Source organism: Aythya marila (assembly GCF_965140915.1).
Source record: "Aythya marila genome assembly, chromosome: 12".
NCBI classification, from domain to species: domain Eukaryota; kingdom Metazoa; phylum Chordata; class Aves; order Anseriformes; family Anatidae; genus Aythya; species Aythya marila.
In genome coordinates, this window is record NC_139053.1 from 1,600,542 (window position 1) to 1,625,541 (window position 25,000).

Consider the following 25,000-nt stretch of genomic DNA (forward strand, 5'->3'; position numbering starts at 1 on the left):
CATCTCCTGTACAGCCTACTTTCCACAGAATCCTACCCAACTTGAACAGAGGATTATCACCTCACCTCTAAAACCTCTATAACGCTCATAGGAAACTAGGTAACTAATGGACAAATTACAATTCAGAACACCTAAAGCTTTCTAAACTGGTGGATCAGGATAACATTGGATGAAGGCTTTTGAGTAAAGTGGTTCTTCTTGCGTGCAAGTGTAGTGACTTTGTGTATGCTACAGAATAAATACAATAAAATTGCAATAATGGGTCTCTGATCTTTAATGAAGTCAATATGACCACAAAGATACAAAGATTTTTTCTGCACAGGTGCTCTTATACCTACTGCTGCTGTTACAATTAACAAAACTTTTGCTGATAATAACCATAGGAAAAAGATTTTACTTATATTCCAACTGCAAATCAAAAATTTGTCCTGTTCCTATTATGCTTCATTTTGAGGCTTGGCCTATCAAATATCTGATTTTGTGTATCTTACAGATAAAGGACTAAAAAGTGAAATACATCCATCTCACTTTTTAAAAACAGTCTCTAAGTAAGTTCCACTTAATTCTACTCAAATATAGACACCTAGGCTAAGGGGTGCAGAATGGACCTTTCCTACAAAGCAACTACAGATCTATTAAATTAGCTGGGTTGCATTCTGTCATCTGTCAAACACCAATCACCACTTTGTCTTTAATGAGACCAGGTTTGGAGAAAGACACTAATCAACATGAAAGACTGAAAATTTTCTTCAGTATTTCTAACTGGCTCAGCAACACAATACAATGCCAAGCCAGTTCGCATATTTGTGTATATGTATGATTTCCCTCAGATGATGATAAGATTATTTTATTTTTAACATAAAATATTATTTTTTGAATGTACTCAAATGATTCAATTTAAGATCAGGAAGGTTTTTTTGAAGAAAAATAAAATGGTAAAGTAATTTGATTATGCCTAGAATCAGATACTGCATTCTAGAGGCAAACAAGTTCTATGAAATTGAACAGTTTCTTGCTGTGTAGCTGTGATTCGTGCATTTAAAATGATAAATCTAAGCTCATCGATAGTAAATCAATTGAAGGTATAGAAGCTAAAACTGAAATAATTCATCATATCACTATAGGAAAACACGAGTAGTTGTAATGGGTTGTTCTGACTTTAAATTGAAATCTGTTTTTAGGTTTTTCAAGGACAATTCTCTTTCCAAAACTTCAATGTATACATAAAAATCATCCATCAGCACATCTGATCCAAATATACTAATGATTTTTATTGGTCAGATCTTGAAAGTGAGGTTTATTTTTATGGAGTATGCATTAATTAACCCAACATGTACTATCTTCCAGTATATCTAGCCAAGTACTTTCATTTAAACATGTTTATTGTGAAATGTTTGCATTCCCAACATTTGTGGCCCACACACAGACTATTTCATACTTCACTTCTGAGCAGCTACAAAAGTTAAAAGGAGTAATTGTTTTTGATTAATGCATTTTGGGAGACTTTTTTTTTTTTTTTTTTTTTTTTTAATATTCCAAAACTATGCTCTGAAGAAGTTCTTCTACATGCAAACGTCTTCATGTATTTGCCTTTAAAATGGAGTATTAAGAGACAGCGAGCGGGATTCATGTTAGATCACTTCCACTTCTGCATGGAAAGTGAACTTTATTAACTTTTGTATATAATTTGACTGAACTTATGCCGAATATTAATTGACTGATTTGATATAACTGTATCAATCATAAAAAGAAAGGCTATGTATGCAGATACGTGGAGTGGTGCATTACAGATGGGAGTTTGAAGGCTGTGGCTGTCATCTTTTGATTAAGAAAAGGAAATGATTTCACTAAAAAAGTATTCACTCTTGTATTGTTTTGTTTTAACTGAGTTTGTACTTTCCACCGAACTGGACATATTTATTGAGACTCATAAGTTACTTCACGGTTACCAACATCACTGTAATCTCAACAAACTATCTTTTTTCTTGCCAATTATCTAAATATCATAACTATAAAATATCTTAAAACATTCTCTATAGTGTAAACATCTTAGCTACAAAGCTTTAAGTGTAAACAGTATGATGCATCAGAATGATTTTAAGCGATGTTATAAAAACTGCTCTTAAAAACTAAACAAAAATGTAAAGCTTCCATCTGTTTTATGATTTTTCCACTGTAGAACTACTGCTGTGTGCCAGTTTACTGAACCATGGCTTGCTAAAGAGATTGCTGGGGTCACAGATTGAAAAAACAAAGAGCAAGTCTTTAATGGTTGATTTTTTTCTCAAGTCTTCTCGATACAGTTTGAACAGAATTAAGTGCATGGCAGCAGAAAACACGGAACATAAAAATGCTCATGTTGCCTTTGCAAGGGGGACCCTTCACAGGAAGATTAGGTTTTTGCAGGAGATGTCATTTAATCAATTATCTTAAGTTCTTTTGAGACTGTATACCTACGTTGTCACCACCAAACAGCTGCTATGCTGTGATTCTTTGCACTGTATATGTACAGAGTTAAATATAGACTGTAGATTGCATACCAAAGGAGGGAACACACGCAGACTTACTTTGCATGCATCCTTACCCAGATATGAGAGAACAATTATTCTGAAATTCTGGACATTCTTTTCACTGAACACTGAGAGAAGGGAAAGCCACAAAGTACAGAAAAAAAAAAAAAATAAATGTCTTAAATGCAGAATTGCATAGTTAAGTATTTAAACAAAGCATAATGAACCACCCAACTGTTCAGTACCTAGCTAGACTGCATTCTTCTAAAAGCGAAAATACAGTTATGCTTTCATAAGAAGTCAGTTTACATCACACAGGAAAAACTGAAGAAACTTATATACAGCAAAGTACTTCAGCACACTTAACTAGGAGCATGTGAGTGCATTTATGCACTATACAGAAATACAGTTTCCAAAATAAACCTCCTTCAGTCAGTCTCTTCACATGAATACAGCCAAACTGCATGGCTACAGAATAGTAACAGTGTTTGGGTTGTATTCTCCCAAACGTGCGGGAAGAAAGAATATACGTGAAATATAGTGTAAAAAAAGCTGCAACTTAATAAAGTGAGTTCATCTGGGAACTTTCCAGAAATAACATTAATATTAGAGGTCATCATTCTTTCTTTAATATACCTAATTACTTATTGGACAGCTATCATCAGATTTTACCAAGCCCCACCTTATTTCTGGGACCTTGTCACTTGCTACTCAGGGATCACAATCTAGAGAAATAAATTTGTCTCCTCATGGAATCAGATGCTAGGACTCCAGTCACCATTCATCGGTTTCTTCCAAGAGAGGCTCTTGTAAGAATGCACTTCCACTGAGGCACCTATGGCCAAACTATATTTGTCCACACCTCCTCCCACATACCTAACTACCAGCTAATAGAGAATTTTACTCTTGATGAAGTAAAGAGGCAGAAAGGAATCTCTTCAAAGGCAACAATCTTTTTGTTCTCTACTGGTCTACAAATCTCCATCTTCAACTCCATGTGTGCGAAAGAAAAGTAAGCAGACTGTCAACACACAGAGGGATTTTGACTCTACCCCTGGTGTGATTCTTGCACCAAGTAGAGATCTGGCACACAGCTTTGATGACACTTCTTAAATTAATCCAGACAAATTCATGGGTAAAATATCTTTACAAAAAAGGCAGTCCAATTCATGAGAAAGGGTGATGGGATCCAAGCCCCAGAAAGTGATGCAGTAACCTTGCCATAGAATTGCACTAGTGCCTTTCTCACTTACATCTAAGGGCCTTCTTTATATGGTTCTGTACTCACACTGGATAAAATCTTATAATCCTTACTCATGTAAAACCTTAACCACAATGAAGAAGTTTTTGCTTTCAGTGTTGTGGAGCAAAATCTCTCTGTATGTCTACACTGCATTCCCACTATCCAAACATACTCTCAATATCCATGTTCTCGTCTGCCATCACAGTCTTTCCAAAACCAAAGAGACAAAAATGCATCTTAAATCACACAGATTTGCCATTCTTCCCTTAAGGAGCATTATCTGAGGGTGGAAAAAAAGACCCTTATCCCGCAACACCAGTGGTCTAACTACCCTCAGAAAAAAGGGTGTTTGTTTCATTCAAATACATTTTAGGTATTAGTTGGCACACACCATTGCAACTATGCTTTTTCTATCTCTGCTACAGGGAATAATCATTTCCACATGATTTTCAGGGATTCAACTGAAATAGAGATCTTATATTCATGTATTTGGGATCTTTCACCTTTCCGGGAAATATTAAGGTCAATTAAAGAATTAATCACATTGTATGTACAATCCATCTTACCTGCTGCAGCCAGATCAGTGAAGCCTAGTAGTCTGTGCACATGTCTAGGGAGCAGGAACAGACATCAACACACACTGTGTGATGGGAGAGGTCCTTTAACCTCTTTGCCTGAGTTTCCCCATCTGCAAAACAAAGTGAAAAAGAGAGCTGAGTAAACACTATAAAATACTGCAATTTAAAGTAAAATTTTGAGTTAACAGCCTTAGGAACATGTAACTACTTTCTGGTTTTGTCTGTCTGCAAAATTTGGAGCATATGTGCTGTACCAATATTAGTACCTCTTCACAGTCAACATCTAGAATGAATTCTTAAATATTCATTGACTTCAAATTTCAAATTGAAGTTTGAATTTGACATTCATTCTGTAGATGTAATAGCATCAACCATTAATCAGGGAATAGAAATAAGACCACTCAATTTATATAATCTACACACAGTGGTCAAAATGTATACTTTTGAATATGTAATCTCAATTTTATTTTTTTTTAAGTATTAGCTGCTTAAGTAGATCATGTGCTTAAGTAGGTCCCCTCCCTCTTTTAACTGGCTGATTTATGTAACTGAGCAACCAGACAAAAATTCTGAGACATACGTTCAGCTGTAATGCTCACAATTTACATTGTGTATTGAATCAAGTGAATATGTAACTCATGCAATCAGGGAACAGAAGAAAGAACATGATTTAAGTAACCAGCTATGACTGTAAATTTATAAATAATATAAACAAAAAGTAACAATAAAGATTTTGAAATTGTATTATTCACAGAAGAATTCTGTAACCACTGAATAAATGTTTTGCATATACACAAGAAAAGAAAAACTTCATCATATAACTAAAGGAGTTGCTATAAATTGTTTGTTTGTGTCTACCAACCCAGTGTTTTTTTCTTCCTTAACCCACCTCTATATAAATGGAAAATTGAATTATATAATATGAATTGTCAATAAATAAATAATATCTAACATCCAATTCAATATCTTTGTGGATTAGTAAATTATTAGGTGAGTTACAAAAGTACTAATGCAAATATTTATATTCCATTAAGAACATACATATACATGTATACATAAAGTTACCAAAACCTACAGAGATACTATTTTAACAGAACACTTCAACCTTGCTTATATCCACTCAGCTGTGTCTTTCTAGTCTTTTTTGCAGCCCGTTTTCTCAAGTACATACATAACTTCACCCAGGTGAGGAGAATCCACTGACGAAAATGACAGCCACAATTACTAAGCACATTTCTTTCCTGTGGTTGCTTGAGTTGGCCACAACTTTTGCATTCACCAAACTATGACCTGTTTTTCTCAACTTGGTGGTGTTTTTTCATTGTTGACTTGGTTTCTTTGGTGGTTTTTGTTTGTTTGGTTGGTTGGTTGGTTTTGTTGTTTGTGTGTGTATGTCTGCTCAGTGTTTAGAAATCTAGATCTTTAGAGAAATTAGTTATGGTCAAGAATGAGAAAATGAAGAAGAAATACGAAGTTGATGCCTTGCACATGAAAAAGAAACCTTACATTCAAAGAAACCAACATTTCCAAACTGTGGAAATGCAGTTTCCAGGTAAATATGAACAATCCCACATTACGTCTCTGGAAACCAGAAAACAGCTGACACTTATCTAGTTTTCCCTATCTCAGACAGAAACAGTGTGGATAAATCTGGCCAGCCCACTTGCACTTCTCTTTCTGAAACTGCTAATAAAGTTTGAGAGGGGTTATTTTTAAAGCAGCTCTTAGAGTGTTCCAGCTCACTACTGTCAGCTTCAGATCTAAAATGTAATTTGATTTATAATTACATTTTAAAAACTAGCATTAAAATAACATTAAAGGGGTCATAATCTGAACTTTTTAATAGGTAGGCACGTAGCATAAATTTTGAAATGGGGCTCCAAAAGGATTCATCTGGAACATATTCTGACTGAAATTCCTTCCTTCAACCAAGCAAGTTCTCTGCTGAAGTTGATTTGCCAAGAAGCCTGTGTGGAACCCTGTATTTCAGTGTTGTTTCAAATGTAATTGGATTGAAATACACCTTTGGATGTTTGTTAGTTAAAAGTCTTTTATTGCATTATAGCCAGGCCCATGTTTGTAAACACTGATGGGTGAAAAAGTGCTAGAGAATCGGGGATTAGGCCCCTACTTTTAGAAGATGGGAATTGTGTCCCTTGCAAAATCTAGTTGGCTCCATCACTCCTGAACTCCAGAGCTTTTATTTTTTTAGCCTCTGTGATACAAATTAGTTTAGTGACATTGACTTATAGGAACTGCTCAAATAGGTCAAGTTCTTCATGTGTCAGCCAAAATCCACATACAGTGAAAAAAACGATGGTCCCAGCACCTGTTAATACCTAGTGTTGGTGGGGCACTACCTGCCTTCCCAATTGTGCCAACTACGCACACCAGTGTTCAATGAATTTCACAATATTGTGTCTGTAGCTGTAAGCCTAGCAACTCTTGAACACAAGGATTCCAATGGGATACAGGCTTGTTGAAAAATGTGTTTTGTACTCTAAGTCTGACCTTCTGATAAGAAAACTTCCCAGCTAATCAGTTCCACACTGGTGCCTGACTACAACTTCAGAGGCAACAGACAGACAAGGAATTCAGTTTCTGAATGCTAGTGCTAAAGTAAATGATCTGGTAAAAAAAAAAAAAAAAAAAAAAAAAAAGTGCCTTAAAACCAAGTTTGCAACTTTATAGGCTTTTAGTCCATAATTTGTACTTGAGCCTTCTGTTATTTTTAAACAAATCTAATTTCTTACAGCTGTGAAATTTACATTTTAAGAGTGTCTAGTGGCCATGTGCATTAATTACTTTATTGTAATATTTTAATGAGTTTGGGGTTCAACTCTGAAAGAATCCTTCTGAATCCTTCTTTCCCCATAGAATTACACTAGAACCTGATTCAGTCACAACCTCATGCACCAGATCCATACCCTGATGGACCTGCATAATATTTTCAGTTCTCTTATGAAGTCCCTGAATTTTGGAACTGGCTCCAAATGTTAGCACTTCTCATCAAACTAGTGCTACCCTGAGTTAGGAGTAGAGCTACGCTTTGAGAAAGTTTGTATTCAGAACTGGAGTTCATGGCTGAGTCCAACCTCAACCGAAACAGGTTAAAAAAAAAAAATGCTAAATTCAGGTGACAACTAAAATTTCAGCCAATGTTGTTCTTCAGGATATTTATGAAATGATGCAAATACTCCCATCTTAGTAGATATGACACTACCAAAGAGTACCTCTAAATTTGACAGGGAAAAATGGAAAATTGCTACTGGAAGATTTTCCCTTGTACAATATATGTTGCAACGCTTTTCATCTATATACTTCTGCCATACCATTCTCTTTATCTATATTAGTAGTTTGTATTGTACTAATTTTTCTCTTCCTCCCTGTTGAGCATGCATAAATAGAGGTGAGCTAATGGGGTGGAAAAAATTTTGGAGATAAGTAAAATGAGAATGGTTCTCACTCTGGTTTTAGCCAGGACTTGGTTTCCATGCCTGCAATTTTGCAGGTGTAACTACTCATCCTGGGGACTGAGCCAGAAACCTTCAGACCACTGAGGATCTCTACAATCTGAGCTGATGAGGTAAACTTTCTGACAGCAACTAAACTCACTTTAATTCCTCATGAATACGATGAATATGGAAACACATAACACACTGAAAAATAGGTTGAAGTACCAACAGAGATTGACACAGGAAAAGTGGGACTGCAGGTGCAGTTGACTGCCAATAGCAAGAGGTTCACCAGTTGTCAAGTGCAACCACACACACTGCACCCAGAGAGAAGTTTTTGGAAACCTGACCATTTATGTCCACAACTCTCACCTCACTTTACTATGACAAATTCAGAATTACAACTTTGACGAACTAGCCAGCTTTTTAAAAAGCATGTTTTTAAACCACTTACAATAAGAGCAACAGTTATTATTCAGTACATGCCTTTTATCAGATTGAAGATAAACTTTATTATAACTGGTGGAGATGGTATCAATGATTTGTGGTCTATGAGAATTCTGTAATGAGAAATGGTAATCTGTCTTGGGGCAAACAATATTGTTCTGTTTACTATGCAATTAACAATATTAAGTCAAGATTCTATAACTGATAACTGAAAATAGGGGTGGGAGGAAAAAACTGGAAGCACAGCACTGGAAACTTTCACAGGACAATTATCTGAAGACTATAAATTATTTATGGTGCTTTAGCCTGACATTCTATCTCATACTCACAAAAATGTTCCTCACTGCTTCAGAGATATTCACTGTAAAAGTATCCAGACTGTATGCAGTCTGGGGCAAAGCCAGAAGCTCTTCTTGTGGCAAATACCAAATGTAGATGATGGTGTAGTAATTTCATTTTCAGAAGAGCACCAATAATATCACAAATGAATTTCCCTCGGAAAAGGTATGATAATGAACCTGCAAGAGTGACAAAACCAAAAGTGAGATCTGCTCTCTGATTCCTATCGCATTTGGTGTAAAATAAAGACAGTAGTATCCCTGTTTTGCATTTCTTCACTCTTGTAGACCAAATGCCATACCTTTGTATGACTGAAATCCTGTACTTCTTGTTTACTCTTAGATCAGCCTTAAGCAACCACCATATGGAGCTGTGAACACCACAGACATAGCAGAAATGGGCTTTAACTAACAGTCAGAGGAAATTGTATTGGGAGTCAAGGGGAGCACTTTCAAGTGGCTGTTTAAGACAAGGGCTGACCTCTAACAGAGCTTCTCCATAAAACAATACAATTTTTACTTTACATTATAAAGCACAGAACTAAAAATATGGCTGACCACAAAAATCTCACTTTTTTTTTTTCCAGTCAGTTTCTTAGTTGTACATGTAGTCCAGCCCTTTTGGCCCTGATTATGCAGCGGTCATAATTTTGAGGTTACCTCAACAGGAACCCAGGCAGAGCTACAGCACCACATTTTCTCAGTGAACAATCAACACCTATGAAGCATTAGGGACCATGAAGCATTAGAGACTTTATTGCTAAATAAATAAATACATAAATAAAAAGATTGCATTCTTAAACTAGCCAATTCCATTTGTAGCTCTCTGGAAATGCGATGCTCTGTGGAGAGCTCCATTGCACCCAGCAGGCAAAAGCCACTTTTAAGACAGCATGACGCACCAGCACTCAGGCAACCAGGATGCTACAAGGAAGTGACTGCTGCTGGCAGCCTCAAAGCCCCCCTCCTACACCTCTCACCCTTAAGGACAGGTGCCTTAAATTCCCATATACCACTGAATAATAACGTCTGGCTGATCCAAAAGATTAGCAGCTTATTCCACCTTTGTTCTCTGCCTTCTTTTAAGATGAGCAATGAATGACACCACAGCAGGCATAACCCTCCAGCACAAAAGCTAACAAAATTGTAGGATGTTTTAAGGAGTGATGTAAAACTTAACAGAGAGTTTTAAAAGGGTATTCCTACACAGCATCTATATGTAAAGCCCAATGCTATGTGGAAGGGCTCTCAAATTTTCTTTACTTTCCTGAAGAATGCAACACAAAATAAGCATCAAATCACTCATGCTAACGCAAGAGTGATCTCTAAAACTGATAAAAATTGAAAACGTTTTAATAAAATGTGCAGTAAATTTGGGATCTCCTTTGCACATGATAACACTGAATCAAGAGTTTCACAGCAATAAAACAAACAGAAACAGTAAAAATAAATGGGAGGAAAATGGTAAGTGTGTAAAACTTCATGTTCCTGTACATAATACACCAGTGATTGGTGGAAGTTACGCAGAAACTAAAAAAAAAAAAAAAAAAAAAAAAAAAAAACAAAAAAACAAACAAACAAACAAACAAAAAAACTTCTGTCTTGGGGAAAAACATCAATAATTAGTATTTATAAAGCTTAATTCCTTTTTCTCAGGAGGCCCTGGGTCTGGTCATTGTTCATTGCTATTGTTCAAAATTTACTCTCAGATTAAGAACTTCTCCCACACTAATAAACAGGTATAATAATTTCCTCTAGAGAGCAATTTTTTCTTTTAGTAATTAGCCTACTTAAATATTTTAATGGAACTACTGAGGTACAATAGCACAAATGGTTCTCTGACCATAATATAAAGAGAGAGATGAGACTCCTAAAAACTTTTGTATGGAGGTCTAGGATTTACAAAACCTATCCAGCAGACAGCTCTGAAACTATTTTTAAAGGTCATAAATTAGGTACTCTCTTAAATGTAATTCAATCATCCACTGTTATAGTAGCTTGATTCTATTAGTTGTCCTATGCATTTTACAAAACAGAACTCCATTAACATTATTCACTTATAGTTTCCCTCTATAAGTGGATATTCTGTTCAACAGGCTTTAAATAGCTTTTTTTTTTTTTTTTTTCCCCTGAAATTGCTATTAAGCATACTTTTACTCAAAGGGCAAAGTAGGCATAGGATTATGCTTGTACTTCATGCAAGGGATACATTTTCAGCAATCAGAACCACGTTCCTATGAAGTAAAAATACTCTATATAAGCCGATTGTCTCTATCCCTCCTAACCTTGTTCAGTAAGGACTCTATTCTGATCTTTTGAGTTATGCACAAATTTTCCAATTCGGCTGAATAAAGGTACCTTATTGGGCAGCTCGACGAGCATTTTGTGTGTCTAGAGTTCTGACCTTGGCACGTTCAAGGTGGATCTCAATTATAAGACACTGCTCAAATCAGGATTTATTTTACTCTCTTCAGTTAAAGAATGCAATAGGCAACTCCTGCTTTTACAAACCCTGCTTTAGTCAACCAGTGAAAATATAACCCTTGCTAAAGACACCACTACATATATGTAGCCATAAGTTTTTCAGAGAAATTTACTTAGCTGTAGTTGTATTTCAGCTTCAGAGACAGCCACTATAGATCATTTGTCTCTGATTTCGTGTTGATTTCACTGCAAATAAATGTGCCCTTACCTCTTACAACTTACATGACTGTATCCCGAATACAATAAAACACACACAACTTGCAGAGGAGCACAGTGCCAGGACAAACCACATACCCCATAGGCAGTCTCAAAGGATCTTAGCACAATGTTGAACCACATGCCACGATATCCTGACAGCCAAACAGACCCTGACCCATCGCAATGGTGTAGTTGTAACAGCGCAATCTGGACATAAAAATGTGTACATCTAGAGAGCCAAATCCTTCTTCAGCTGGTTACCATATTCTATGTTCATGTCTAACTTCTTAAAACAGGACAGATGGCAGAAATCATACACTGTTGTTCTTTCATTGGCCTCGCCAACCTTGGGTAATCAAGGCATGCAGATACCAGCATACACACTTTTCTCAGAGGAAAAGGTTGAATTTCATTTGACCAGTCTGCTTCAGCTTGCACTTGAGGTTCTAATTTTCTTCTGGTCTTAGCCCATTTCTGTCTCGCTTTAACACACACTGCCCTAGTAAGTACATTTACTACCTCAGTAATTCCTGTGGGGGCTGTCTTACTTTCACTTTGTATCTGGACTCACATAAGCATCTCCCCATTTTACAAGGAAACATTTATTAGCCTCTGATAGGAGCTTCCTGTTCCATCATGTCTATTATTCTTCAAAAGCAGCCTAACAAGTTGCATGCTCCCACGTGGCTGGCACTCGTGGCATGCAAGCACACACGGGGGATGACCAGGCAGCCTGGGCTTTCTGCTCTCAGTTCAGTTTTTGAACTCTTTCAGCTGGCCGCAGATAAAGCTGTACAGGACCCCAACACTGCAGTACCATATACAGGTATCAGTTGCACTGTGGGCCACTTTGAGTGGCCTGGCAATTTCTAGGGTGCCCCACTCATGCTCTTTACTCACACCATTGGGACTGGTGCAGGAAAGAACCCTGAAAACCTCCTTTACTCAAGTGATTACACAACTGTGATGTCAGTCTTACTACTTTGGGACTGTAATATCACAAAAACAAGGATTTCTGCTGTAATGGCTCCATTTCCCAGCTAATTATTTTACATGAGATCTGTTTGGTTTTGTTTTTGTTTTTTGCTTTTTTTTTTTTTTTTTTTTCTGGCAGCTGGGGGTCATCACTGCCTATCAGTTTCTTCACTCTGCCAAACTCCTCTGTGTAGCAACTGCTCAGTAGAGCTGCTTCTGTCCAGAATTTCCTCAGCCATCCACAAGATTATGCAGGAAACTTTGGCCATGGGATTCCCCCACAACCATAGCACAGTCAGATCTTTAGAGGAAGTTAAAAAATAAATATATGTGTTTCCTATTGCTAGGAAATAAAATTGCATTGATTTAACCCAGTTGAAAATCTGGACCCATCCTCGAGACAACAAAAATACTTCAATGCACAGTCTGTTTTACTAGAAACCATACAAAGTCTCTCATTCACATCAGCCTTCTTTTCTTTTCTTTTCTTTTCTTTTCTTTTCTTTTCTTTTCTTTTCTTTTCTTTTCTTTTCTTTTCTTTTCTTTTCTTTTCTTTTCTTTTCTTTTCTTTTCTTTTCCTTTTTAAGAAGAACAAAAAAAAAACAACTTCTATGTAACCAAACAACATTTGTATTCAGCTGCTCACTTATAAATAAAATCATTTTTACATGGGTGGATTGGAGTGGCCCTGTGTTTTTTTTTTTTTTTCCCCATTATTTTATATATTACACACATGTTCTGTCAGCGAAGCTCACTTTGTTATCTGAAACATCTGTGGTACCCTGCTGTGGAGAAGGCCAACACTGCTGCTGCTGTTGCTGCCTGTCTTTATTAGCCACTGATTTGCTGATGTAGTCCTTTGACGGCGTGCAGCACTCCACTTCGCCTCCATAATGCCAGGGCTGCACGGCAGAAACAATGGGATTCTGTGAACTGACAGAGAGGTCCTGGTGGTTCACAATATGGCAGTTACCATCTATAGGAAGATATGAAACCAAGGTTTTCTACATGCATTCATGCCAGTGCTGGCTTTTATATTTCTAAAGAAATGTGTGTGAATTTATCAGTAAGCTGAAAGGGTAGCACCCTCGCATGTAAGGTACATGCTCATCCAAAGGAAAGGACCTCCTCCTTGAGGCTCCCACAAGGTCTGGCTCCTGAGAAGTCATCATATTTCTTATTTTTTTGCCCAAGGAAAAGTAACCTGGATTGATCCCTCTTAGCCTTTTTTTCTGGTGCTTTTCACAGTCATAATCCTGAGGTAGTGCACAATCCCAAGAAACTCTCTGGGATCTGCTGTTACTTTATGGATTATTACCACCTAAATTATTTAGAAATTTGGACTTCACATGGAGCCACAGCCAAATTTTAAAAGCTCAACTCAAGGATCAAAAATCCGTCTAAATTTCATAAATAATACTTTTACAATTAAAATATCCATGTCACCTTACAGGAAGTGAAACTATTTATATGTATTTTACACACTTTCTGCAAACAACAGCACCTTGGTAAAATCAGCTTAACCATTAACCAAAAGACGTTTAGATGTAGAGCTTAGGGATATGGTTTAGTGGGGACTGTTAGTGTTAGGTCAGAGGTTGGACTCGATGATCCTGACGTCTCTTCCAACCTAGAAATTCTGTGATTCTGTGATTTCCTCTCTTAAAAAAATCAAAACCATCTTATCTTTATATGGATGGTTTATGCAACAGATGAGCGAAATATATGCTCCACTTAAGAATCTGAGAAATATGATTGATTGTTAAACCACAAAACTTAACCAGAACATTCAGGAGAAGATGCAAGGGCAGATCACAAAAACACTCGCACGGACCAGGTTTCCAGTTGATAGCATGCCTCTTACAGGTCTCATGTCTTAGGAAACTGCCTTCTAGTACTAAGGTAACACAACAAGAAGTTACAGGCACTTCCATCCCATTAAAATATATACATATATTTATGACATAAAAACCTGAGCAGAGTTCCAAGGCCCGTAGGTAAACTCAAACCAGCTTTTTGTAGGTTTTCCGGAACTTCCAAGGACTGCGGGCCTGATTCAGAGAACAATTATAGTATGGAAACACTGCATGACTTTGGTCACAGATCTTTTTCATGTAAGTCGGTGTGCATGTGTGTCCAATTCAAGACTCAAAATTGAAGACTTATGTGGAGATAATTATAAATGAAAATAAAGCACAGCTTTTGAAAAACACCCCATTTTCTTTTATGAAGTAATTGATCATCAAGCCCTAGTAGGAAGCTTTAAAAGTTATTGTATAATGTTGTGCTGGTAGCAAGCAGTTTGCTTTATCTTTCACGAGCAAGACTGTGATGACAAGACAAAAGAATCAAGCAATTAAATGCTCCAAAGGCATCTTTCCATCCTTGAAGTATCATGTAATTTCATATTTGCTTTATTTATATTACATAGCATTAATACTCCCAAAACACCTAAGTTCTGTGCAAACACAAGAAAGCTTTTTCCACATTTAAAACTAGAACCTCACTTATCATGCCCTGAAAAATCACCGAGATGTGATAGCAAAACAGTAGGAATGGAATACAGTAGAACAAGCTTCAGAACCATTCTCTGGATAATTCTTCTTTTTCCTGCATTCAACAGGAAACCAATCATAGTCAGAGGTTGTCCTTCTGTTACAAATACATCCTCAGAGAGAGAAGCGCAATTGCATACTGCTTCTACTACAGCCACTTACTAGACTGTCCTAGCAATGGTATTTCAAATCCTCAGGAGGCCAGGGAAGTCACAGATGCTGTCTGCTACCAGACAAGTATGAAGTACCTGAACAACAGCAAGGATCTGATCTTAAAGTTACAAGATTGTTCTGATTTAGGAGGAAAGTGAAAGGAAGGAATAAAATTAATGTGTAAGCATAAACAAGCCCAAAACTTGGAAGATGAACTGAAAAAACAATTATCTTTATAAATTTTTGAAAACTGCAAACAGATTTATTCAGGACAATCTTCCATCTGTTCAGACCCTTCTGCAGGACATATGCAGCAGATAGCTTCAAGTCAGCATAGTTCTTTATATGAAGTTTTTTATGAAGATACTTATGTTTTTTTAAAAAAAAGTGCAATGCTATGTTGGAATGGTAGTAATTTCTTCCACCCTTTGTGTATGTCACCGTCTATTGTTACTGTTTTTTTTTTTTTGTTTACTTTGTTTTTTTTGTTACTGTTTTTTTGTTACTTTTTTTTTTTTTTTTTTTTTTTAATCTGAATATTTAATCCATGCAAAAATTAGTTCCAGCAACTTTTTTTTTTTTTTTTTTTTTTTTTTTTCTGAATAATGTTTGGCGGTCATTGCTTCACAACTGTAAACAATCCTCTATTGCTATTGAGTGCTACAGTCAGGCTTGTTTCACACTAGAGGTTAGAATCTGATCCTAAGTCCATTAAATCACAGAGTATTTTTAAAGTTTAATCTAGAGAGGATTTGGGTTGTAAACAAAGAACACTATACATGGGAAAAGAAACAACAGAAAACTATGAACTTATGACTCTAACTCAACCCTGAGTTCAAATTTTGTGTGTGATTTAGCAACAAAATCCGGAGCTTTCAGCAGCGGCACACACACCCTGGCATGTGGGCAAAGCTAAACTGAGCATTGATGCTCACATCCAAAACACACATATGGATCCCATTTTCCTATAGACGTGATTCTTCATGTGCAAAACATGTGTCTGACTGGTTTTCTTTAGCTTTTTAAGATGTGCTTCTTTTTCTTTGGTGGGGGCAGGGAACAGAGAAGTAAATAAATAATTTGGGTGGTACTTGAATCATTGCCTACAAAGAAAATGGTCTGGGATGCAACACAAGGTAAAAAGCCAGTACTTCAACTGAAAGTATCAATTTCAGCAAACAACCAAATGCCAACAGTGAGAAACGTAGTCCACCATACAGCTTCTGCAACATGTTAATCTATCCCACTCTGTAATTGCTAGATAGGAAAGGGAAAAAGGCTCCAGATGCTATTAACTTGGAAGTGGTAATTAGAGAAGTCCACATTACTGCTGTGGGACTCCCATCTTCCCTTGATTGCTGGAAAGAAAATTTTGTCCAGTGGGTCTCCTTCTTACTTCCCAAACATGCAGAACATGTGTTGTAAGCTCCCTCTCCTTCTTGCTGAGCACATCCACAGGAGCTCAAATGGGCCTGTAAAAGTTTTTACTTTCCTCAACACTGGTGGATGCCATGTTTCCCACAGAGTGCACAGGAAAACATGCACAAGGTTATAGGTGACCTAACAGGGAAGTACCACAACGCCCAGCTTTTAGCCTATAAGATAAACATTGCCTTCTGCAGTCCCACTCTGACTGGGATAGAACAAGAGAGCCTGCTCCCCTTGCTTGAAAGGATAACAAATATCTTTAAAGGCTTGTAGAGCATTTATAATCCCTGGGACTACAGAGACAAAGCAAGTCTGGAAAGGGTCTCAGCATCACATGAGAAAGTAAAAGGAAAAATAATACACTTATCACAAAGAGGGAATGCATTTGTATTATTGTATTAAAATAGCACAAGGCTACAATGACAGGCTATAAATTTTTCTTTTGGACTGAACCCAATATTTTCCATTTCAAGAAACAGAAATGTAAGAAAGATGTAAAATTAATAGAAACTATGCTCATAAATTGGTAGGGTGAAAAAAAAAAACAACTCAAATTTGGGTATCACTAGAGGAGAAAAAAAGTTCACTGGCCCTTGGATTCATTTACACTGCTAACAAACTGACCAAAAAGTAAGCTTGTATTTTACCTATGATGTCCATCTTTATAGTTCTCAAATTCATAGCCCAGAAAGCTACAGTAAATTCTTGGCAGTGAAAAGAAACTTATTTTCCCCCTGGAATTTATCATCACACATAACTCTAAACCTAATATATGACTCCAAATAATATTAGTACCAATAGTAACTACGTGGTTCTGTAGCAACGAGAATTAAGTTACCGAATCAAAAAGTAAAAATGAGGAATTTCTGTATGTCATTTCATTAAACAGACACAAATTACAGAATATTAATAATTTGAAATCAGTGATGCACCTTAAGATATAGATTTATGATATTTAGACTACCAATATTTTTCCAAACCTTTCTGTTGTTGTTATTTGCTATTGAAACATCAGCTGTTGATCAATTTAAAAAAAAAAAAAAAAAAAAAAAAGGACTGAACAGCAAGAAGACCACTAGCCAGAGCCAACATAACATTAACAAAGCTGGGTCCAGAAGATGAACAATCTCTCCTCCATTTTACAATTCTATGCTACGTTTGTTTACTGCATGTAAATCGCCATGATTTTCTAACAGCTCCATCAAATCTTGAGAGAGAAGTCCTATAACTGATACTGAAATTGAAAAGTCATTACTTCTTGCCATGCAGAGTTCTAAAAGAGAAGGATTACAAATACTGTAAATAAAATAAAGTCAGTGCAAAGTTATTTAGCACAGGTGTTCCTGTTATTGTGCTACATTTGGAAAGCCCACACATTCAATGTACCTTCAATTCACACACCCAGCTGTGTGAGGTGGTGGTCTATTGTTAGTTTAGAGGTTTGCAATAAAAAGCATGAAGTAATATTGGCAAGCTCGGGAGCTTTTTTTTTTCCTCTTTATGATGTCTCCCTGCATCTATTTATCTAGTTCTCCTTGCATTATTTCTGCTTTTATATTCAGCATATTCAAAAGAGGGTCAGGCTAGATTTTAAAGATGTAATGCCATGCTCAAGCCTTTTGAAAACTAAGAGAAAACCTCAAAAGGTTCACCCATAATGGAACAAAGATATAAGGATAGCTTTGAACCTGAGGGGCTCTCTCACTGCAAGCAAGTACATTGCCAGCATGTCACAGGTGTACACCACATGAGCAAGAAAAAAATGAAATGTGATTGCGAAGGGGTGTGATGCTGACGGGTCCAAGTCCAGAATGCATTAATCCCAGGGCGAATGTGTGCATCTGTTAGATATTTATGTAGTTCCTACTAGTAGTTTGTACAGATATCTAAGCAGGTGAACGTCAACAGCTTTGAAACCATATGTTAAAGGCAGCCTGCAAGATGGTACGAGAAGGCTATCAGGCATTATAGGTCTGACAAGGGAGGGCGGATGCCTACTGATTATCACATCGCCAGGGTTAGTCAGGGCTCCAGGGTCCTGTGTCAGGTTCCTGCTGAGTTAGCTCTGTGACACTGGGGCAAGTGACTCTCCCTCCATTTCTTGCACAAGAGATACTAAGCATGACTACAGTGTGACAATTTTCCTTCTTCTATCTCTTAATTTCAACTTTTAGGAGAAAAGGTGTGGTTTTTTTTTTATTATTATTATAATTCCAAATGTATGTGTAAAACACACTTACATGTATGTTGAATCAACTGCTTTTAAATGCTGACCACTCCGTTGGAAGAACAAAACATATCTCCTGTTTTTAGGATGAACTCTGAGACTCGGGAATGGTTTGAATCTCAGATTGGGTCATCACCTTTCCCTGTACAGCCTCCAAACCATCAGACTGTACACCTTGTAGGTACACAGAAGCACAGTTGAATCCAATATATTTTCAGAAGAAAAAAAATCAGCTTTAAGAAAAACAATGCACTTCTAAAAAGTGACATTTTGTCTATAACATTTACTTTCTCTACTAAATATCCTTAGCAAGAAACCATGAGAGTTCATCTTTGAATTAATTTATTAAACATGCTGAGAGGTCTCTGGCTGAAATGTGTGAGCTTTGTTGTTGTGATTAGCACAGAGCAGTAGAATCCAAAAACTGTCAGTTTACACACCACTTTAGCCTAGACCCACTGTTTCTGCTACCATACAAGACTTTGGGGAAATAAAAGGAAAATTGTTTACAAATTTGTGCTGCATTTCAAAAGAAGGGCTGTTAGGAAAATTTTCCTTCAAATTAAAATTTTCAGTAAAAATGGAGAAAACAAATCTCTCAAATCCCCTCCACTTCAGATAGCTTAGCAACTACCTTGAACCCTCAGTGGTTCAAGATACTCTCCAACATAAGGGAATCAAAAAACATCTTTGGAGTCCTATAAGATCCTATTGCTAGAGGTGTAATTCCACCTTTGAAAATCTTGGTGCAACTAAGTGAATTCATCAAGAGCTGCAATATCATTTTGTCCTCAATAGTTCATATACATATATAGTGCTGCAAAAATATGCCTTCCTCCCACTTTGAAATATTATGGCTTCACTAGAAAAGATTCAGTAAGGATCCAGATTTGTCTTGCAGTTTAACATTGCTCAAACTCTGCTGCCAAACATTACCAGTACATAGTAAAATCTATGAATTTCATCAGCTACATTGAAACTGCTGCTAAGTGCTTCTGAAAAAAAAATAAAATAAGAAAATAAAAAATCTAATCACACCTGCAGAACTTCTCTTCCCATTCTCTTGTATATCCACTTTTTATAACATCAAAACACATACTCTGTAGTAACTCTTCAATTTATTCCCCCCCATACTTCCTATCCCAAGACTTTGTTCATACCCTAATCCTTCACAACATCATTAGTTTGTTCCAATTCTTAAAAACAAAACATTCACCCCCTTCTTTTGCCCCAGCTTTCAAAAACCTCTCATAAGGGTCCTCTTGTAGTTTTCCACCCCACAGGGGTGGGGAAAGACACCCATTAATTACTCTACACTTGGTGCAAGAGAGAGTATAATCAAGCCCATCTTTATTACTTTGTTTTACTTTAATGAAGCACAGCTGATAAAGAAGGTATGCATGGAAACTTGGTGGTTTACCAGAGAATCACTACCTTTGTTTGTTCTTTGAGTGCCCTGCAGAACACCCCTACGCATTCACCGGGTCTAGCTCTGGCACATATATGTCTAGCACTGCACTAGCACAGCTCCATGTAAAGGACAAAACAATAAATGACATCACCATTACGTATTAAAAATGATTTTTTTTTTATTTTATTTTTGGGGGGCTGGAGAGTGGGTGCTTTGGATGGCATCTATAAAATATGCCCCAAACATTCTCAGGAATAGAACTCATAGTTTAATTAAAATTGAGAAAAATCAGTCTCTCATCCTTCTGTTTAAAAATGAGAATTCATTTATTCAGTTTAATTCAAAGATTAAATATGATTAAAATTTCCGTAAGATATCAGGCTTTTCTGAAATAAACTGCAGTGGCCATCAAAATATTGATAGTCATTGGTAAATTACTTCTGGTGTTTAATCAATTATTTTTTTTTTTTATCATCCAATTTTTTCTTCGAGTCAGCTTCTAACACTAAACTACATTTCATCAAGGTTGGTAAAATGTTTAGAAAGGAACAGATGTCAGAATATGGGGATTGCCAATAACACTGATGGAAGCCAGTAATTTCTTTCCTGTCCAAAGGCAAAAGAATGAAGAATAATCTAGACTGTATACAATAATACAAGATTTACTACAACATTAATGGCTATAAAAAGTAAAACTATACAAAAGCTTTATCTATTTTTTCAACCCATCACTAAGGGCAGTGTTTTTCAATTTGAGATGATTTTTACTGGAAAATGAAAGGTCTATGTATTCTTAAACCTTTAAATATCCATAAAATACAGATGAAGAAACAGGCTAGCATTAGTTGCTTCCAAATATACTTGTATATTAGTCTATCGTGTAAGTTAATAATTTTGCCAAATCTCAAAAAATGTGGATGCAATCTTTCCTTTAAGAAAGCTGCTCAGCTTGTTATTTACAGATTGTAACATTTACATAAGAGTTTGGTTTAACAAGAGATATAAATATAGATAAAACCCTTAGGACTTCATTCTTTAAACTGCCCTCTAAAAATCTGCCCTACAATTTGCACACTGAATTTTGTGCAGACTATTCTTGGAAGCCTTTTGTGAATTAGGGAGAACTGACTCGAAACAGGGGCTGGTTAATCACAATTTTGCAAATTGTACGTAGCAATCATCCTCACATTGTGAAATTCAGATCTATAAAGTGCTGATGTTTTAAAGCTGAAAAATAAATTAGCTAAGTAGGACTACTTTGCTAAGAAGAAAAAAAAAAAAAAAAAAAGTATAAGACCCCTTGCAAAGAAATCCTTAAAATAAAAATAATTAAAATAACAGGAGTGGCATTGTGACTAAGTAAAGGGCATCTCCCATTCTCAACTTCAAGCCCACCCTGAAAAAAAAAAAATCTACCACCTGATGGTTCCAAACTGCCCCTAGGTTCATATCAACACTCACCTGAACAAATCAGGCAAATTCTTTTATCATCAGAAATAACTCTGTGGGAGGCTTGCTGTTTTAGATGGGTTCTTTACATTTCTCTACAATCTGGAAAAAACACTCCAGTAGAGGAAAGACTGGTAAAACTTCACTCTTTCATGTATCTATCACTGAAAGTCATCTGTGCACCTAATCAAAGCTGCTTTGATTATATATCAGGACCATCACTTGAGTAACAAATGTAGCAATATGGATATATGGATATAATATGTTACAGTGCAAGTTGAATTCAAACACTTGAGAATAATAGCTGACAACCAAATAATTTGAGAGAGAAGGAGCAGACTACATGGAAAAGATGATGCCTCAAAGACGACAATTTTTGCTCTGCTTTCAAGCTGCAGTTAATGTAACTTCATCAGCATTTAGAACAAAGCTGACTCAAGTCTTCCTTTCCGCACAGGTTTTACAATTCCTAACATTTAGTATAAATGAAGGTCTCTTTCTATTTATTTTCCCTTATCTGTTGCAGAAAGACCTTGCAGAACTGTTTTGACTGTACAAGGATATGCTGAAATTCATGCAAAATATTTTCTGTTATCAACGTAATTATAATGACAATAACTTTTCATTGGGGTTCAACAGAGACACAGTATGCATTCATTGCCCTGCTGCCATTCCAAGCCTCCTCACTATGGACACAAGTTACAAACAGTGGAGACTGTTTTCATGATGTTGATCTTCCCAAAGATCAGGTTTCTTACCTCAAACATTCCAACAGTTGCTTAGACTGTACCTCATGAATTTTGTGTAACATTGCTTCTAGAAAGCAAATATTTATGTTAGTAAATACAATAAAAGTATTAATGTTATACAGATATTCTCATTACTTAACTGCTAAATACAAGAAAGAGAACTTTAAATTAAATGGAAGGAAACGTGTTGTATTTGCATATTAAACCCATAGGGACTAAGCTATAGCAAGCCATGCATAATGGAAGTGAACTTTAATGCAGGTTGATATGACACAACACCTTCTTCACAAAACAAACAAACAAACAAAAAAAAACCCATTACCATACATGACAATGACTTTTCAAACAATATACAGCGAAGTGCAATAAAACTAACCAAATCTGTGGTGGTGTTTGTTTTTCACTAGACTTTTCATGGCCCAGTACCCTGTACAATTCTTACAGCAAATTGCATTGATATGTTTGAAGCTATCTACTGCCTTGGCTGAACACGTGGAGCTGTTCTACACCAGTTGCAGATGTGTAGACTAACTTGGGTAATTCTGAACTCATTCGGGGGTAATTTCACCTGTTTACCAATATTTTTGGAAATTTGATTTATAATCTCTGTGACTAGAAATAAACAACTATAAATGTGTATTACATATGAAAATTTGAGTAGACGCTCACAATTTACTTAGCTCCCTTTGAGGGGAATGAGAAAGACACACAGTACTTTCATTATCTGTCCCTAAGTGTTTTTTGTCAAATTTTGATTCTGCCACCATTTTTCAGTGACAAACATTAGGTATGACATTTTTTGACACAATGTCAATAGTGACATCAGTAATACTTGACACAAGGCACATTGGGGTTATTTGATGCAGACAATTAGATAGCTCAAGGCACTGGAGAGCCAATGCATAAAGAGTTTTACCTCCAAGTCACCAGTGTATATCTAACCCAGTGTTTTATAACTGCTACCAACTGATGGCTCCTCAGAGCTTATACAGAAAGAGTTTGCATGTACTGAGCAGATGTTAGAAAAAAAAAAAAGTCAACACAATAAATTACATTAATCTGCGTCCTATGTTGAAACACCATGGACTGAATAGCCAGCAAAGCTATTCTTCTACTGCTATTTGTAATTCCTTTTAAAAACGGTTGCATCCCAAAGGAGATATGGGAGGATCAAATGAGTCAGAGAGCACTACAGCTCTAGTCTCCTGAATAAGATTTCTGTCTCAACAGCTTTCAGTCCCATGGATTTCATTAACAGTTAAACACACTTATAGGAAAATACATATGTGAAATGTTACTTTCAATGATGTGTTTTCCAAATATTTTACAATTGCCTAATGTACAGGACTCACAAATACTGAATAGAAACAAAATGAATTACATATATGATCACTCCAGAATTTCCAGGAGTGCCACAGTCCTGATTAAACAAAGCACTTCTATCAACATCCAATAAAGCACTTATCTAGGAGCTGGGTCTTGCAATATCTATTAGGCACCTGGCTGAGCTCCAGGATCCTGCATCAGGCACCACCATTATGCAAAAACCTGGAAGTTCTAGATATGAACAGGAAGAGGTGTTAGTTCTGTGTATGTAAGAACCTACCTGGACCTACATGGACAGTCACCTGAATAAGGTGCCTAGACACTTTGAGAATTTTATATTACTAAGCATCGCACATAAAGATTTAAGAATCTAAATTCCATCACATAGTGTATGAATCCTGTCTGGAGCAGACATTTAACATTTGTGTCTTGTTTTAGGGTTATGCTCATGTCCAAACACCACCAGCACCTGCAACTTCACATGACCAGGACTTCTTTATTAAATTAGATCTATTTTATTTTTAAGTTCAGAGCTAAGTTTCTTATTTATAGATACTTAAAAAAAAAAAAAGCAAATGTCAAAAAATAGGTTTAATGCACATGCAAAGTGTGCTCTTGTTTTTCTACTTTTTACTTTATATTGTTTTTGAAAAGAAGGGCCACTTTAGCCTGTTTGTCACAGGCAGTCATCAGTATGACTACATGTTAGATTTGAGGACCATGTTCAATTGGTAGCTAGAACCAACAGTTAGGTTACCTTCAGATTCCACTGTGTATGTATATATATATATATGTGTGTGTTTATTTTTAAAATAGGCTATTCCAACTCCCAGACTCCTTCATTGTTCTGCAAATTGTGGTTTCCTTAAAGAAGAAAAAAAGCCATCTGAGCTGGGAATCAAAATACATGAAATATGCTCACTGTCTCTTAAGAAATTATCCCACATTGTTATATATCATAGAAAAAAAGGCAAAGCACATTTTGTTAATCATGTGTTTGGATATCCTGTCATATTGCAACTTCCCAAACAAGTTATATGAATAAAAATGCAAGAACAATATATATGTCACTGCAACAAAAGGCATTTCTGGAGCAAACTGATGGGCTGAACCATGAAGGAAGCTAGCAGTGCACCACTTCCACAAAATAGACTTCCACAAGACTTTACAGAAACCAATGTCACAGTACATTCCCATGTCTCTCGAAGTCAAAATGGATATCAACCATTCAACACATGCATTTAAACAACTGGAATTTTCCCAACCTGATGTCAACAAAGCTAGACCATGTAGTCCACTGCTGATCCACAATTCTCACCACTCTCAAAATTCCCATTTAGAAAGCACAAAGATGCTAAACAGTGATAATAGTCTCTTCCTACCACACTATTTAAAGCATCAGGTATGTGATCAAGCCTCATTTTGCCAAAAGCTTCACATCACAACGTATTCTTGGTCCAACATTTTTGGGCAG

General features: G+C 36.4%; 1 protein-coding gene across 3 annotated transcripts in view; it reads right to left on the reverse strand.

Annotated features, from left to right (window-relative positions):
- ZNF536 (zinc finger protein 536) overlaps positions 1-25,000 on the reverse strand; it is a 350,265-nt gene that overhangs the window by 242,846 nt on the left and 82,419 nt on the right. For all 3 annotated transcript variants that reach the window (XM_082769971.1, XM_082769969.1, XM_082769970.1), the window contains one exon: positions 4,320-4,441. The gene's annotated coding sequence lies outside the window, so the exon portion shown is untranslated. The remainder of the gene's footprint in view (positions 1-4,319; positions 4,442-25,000) is intronic.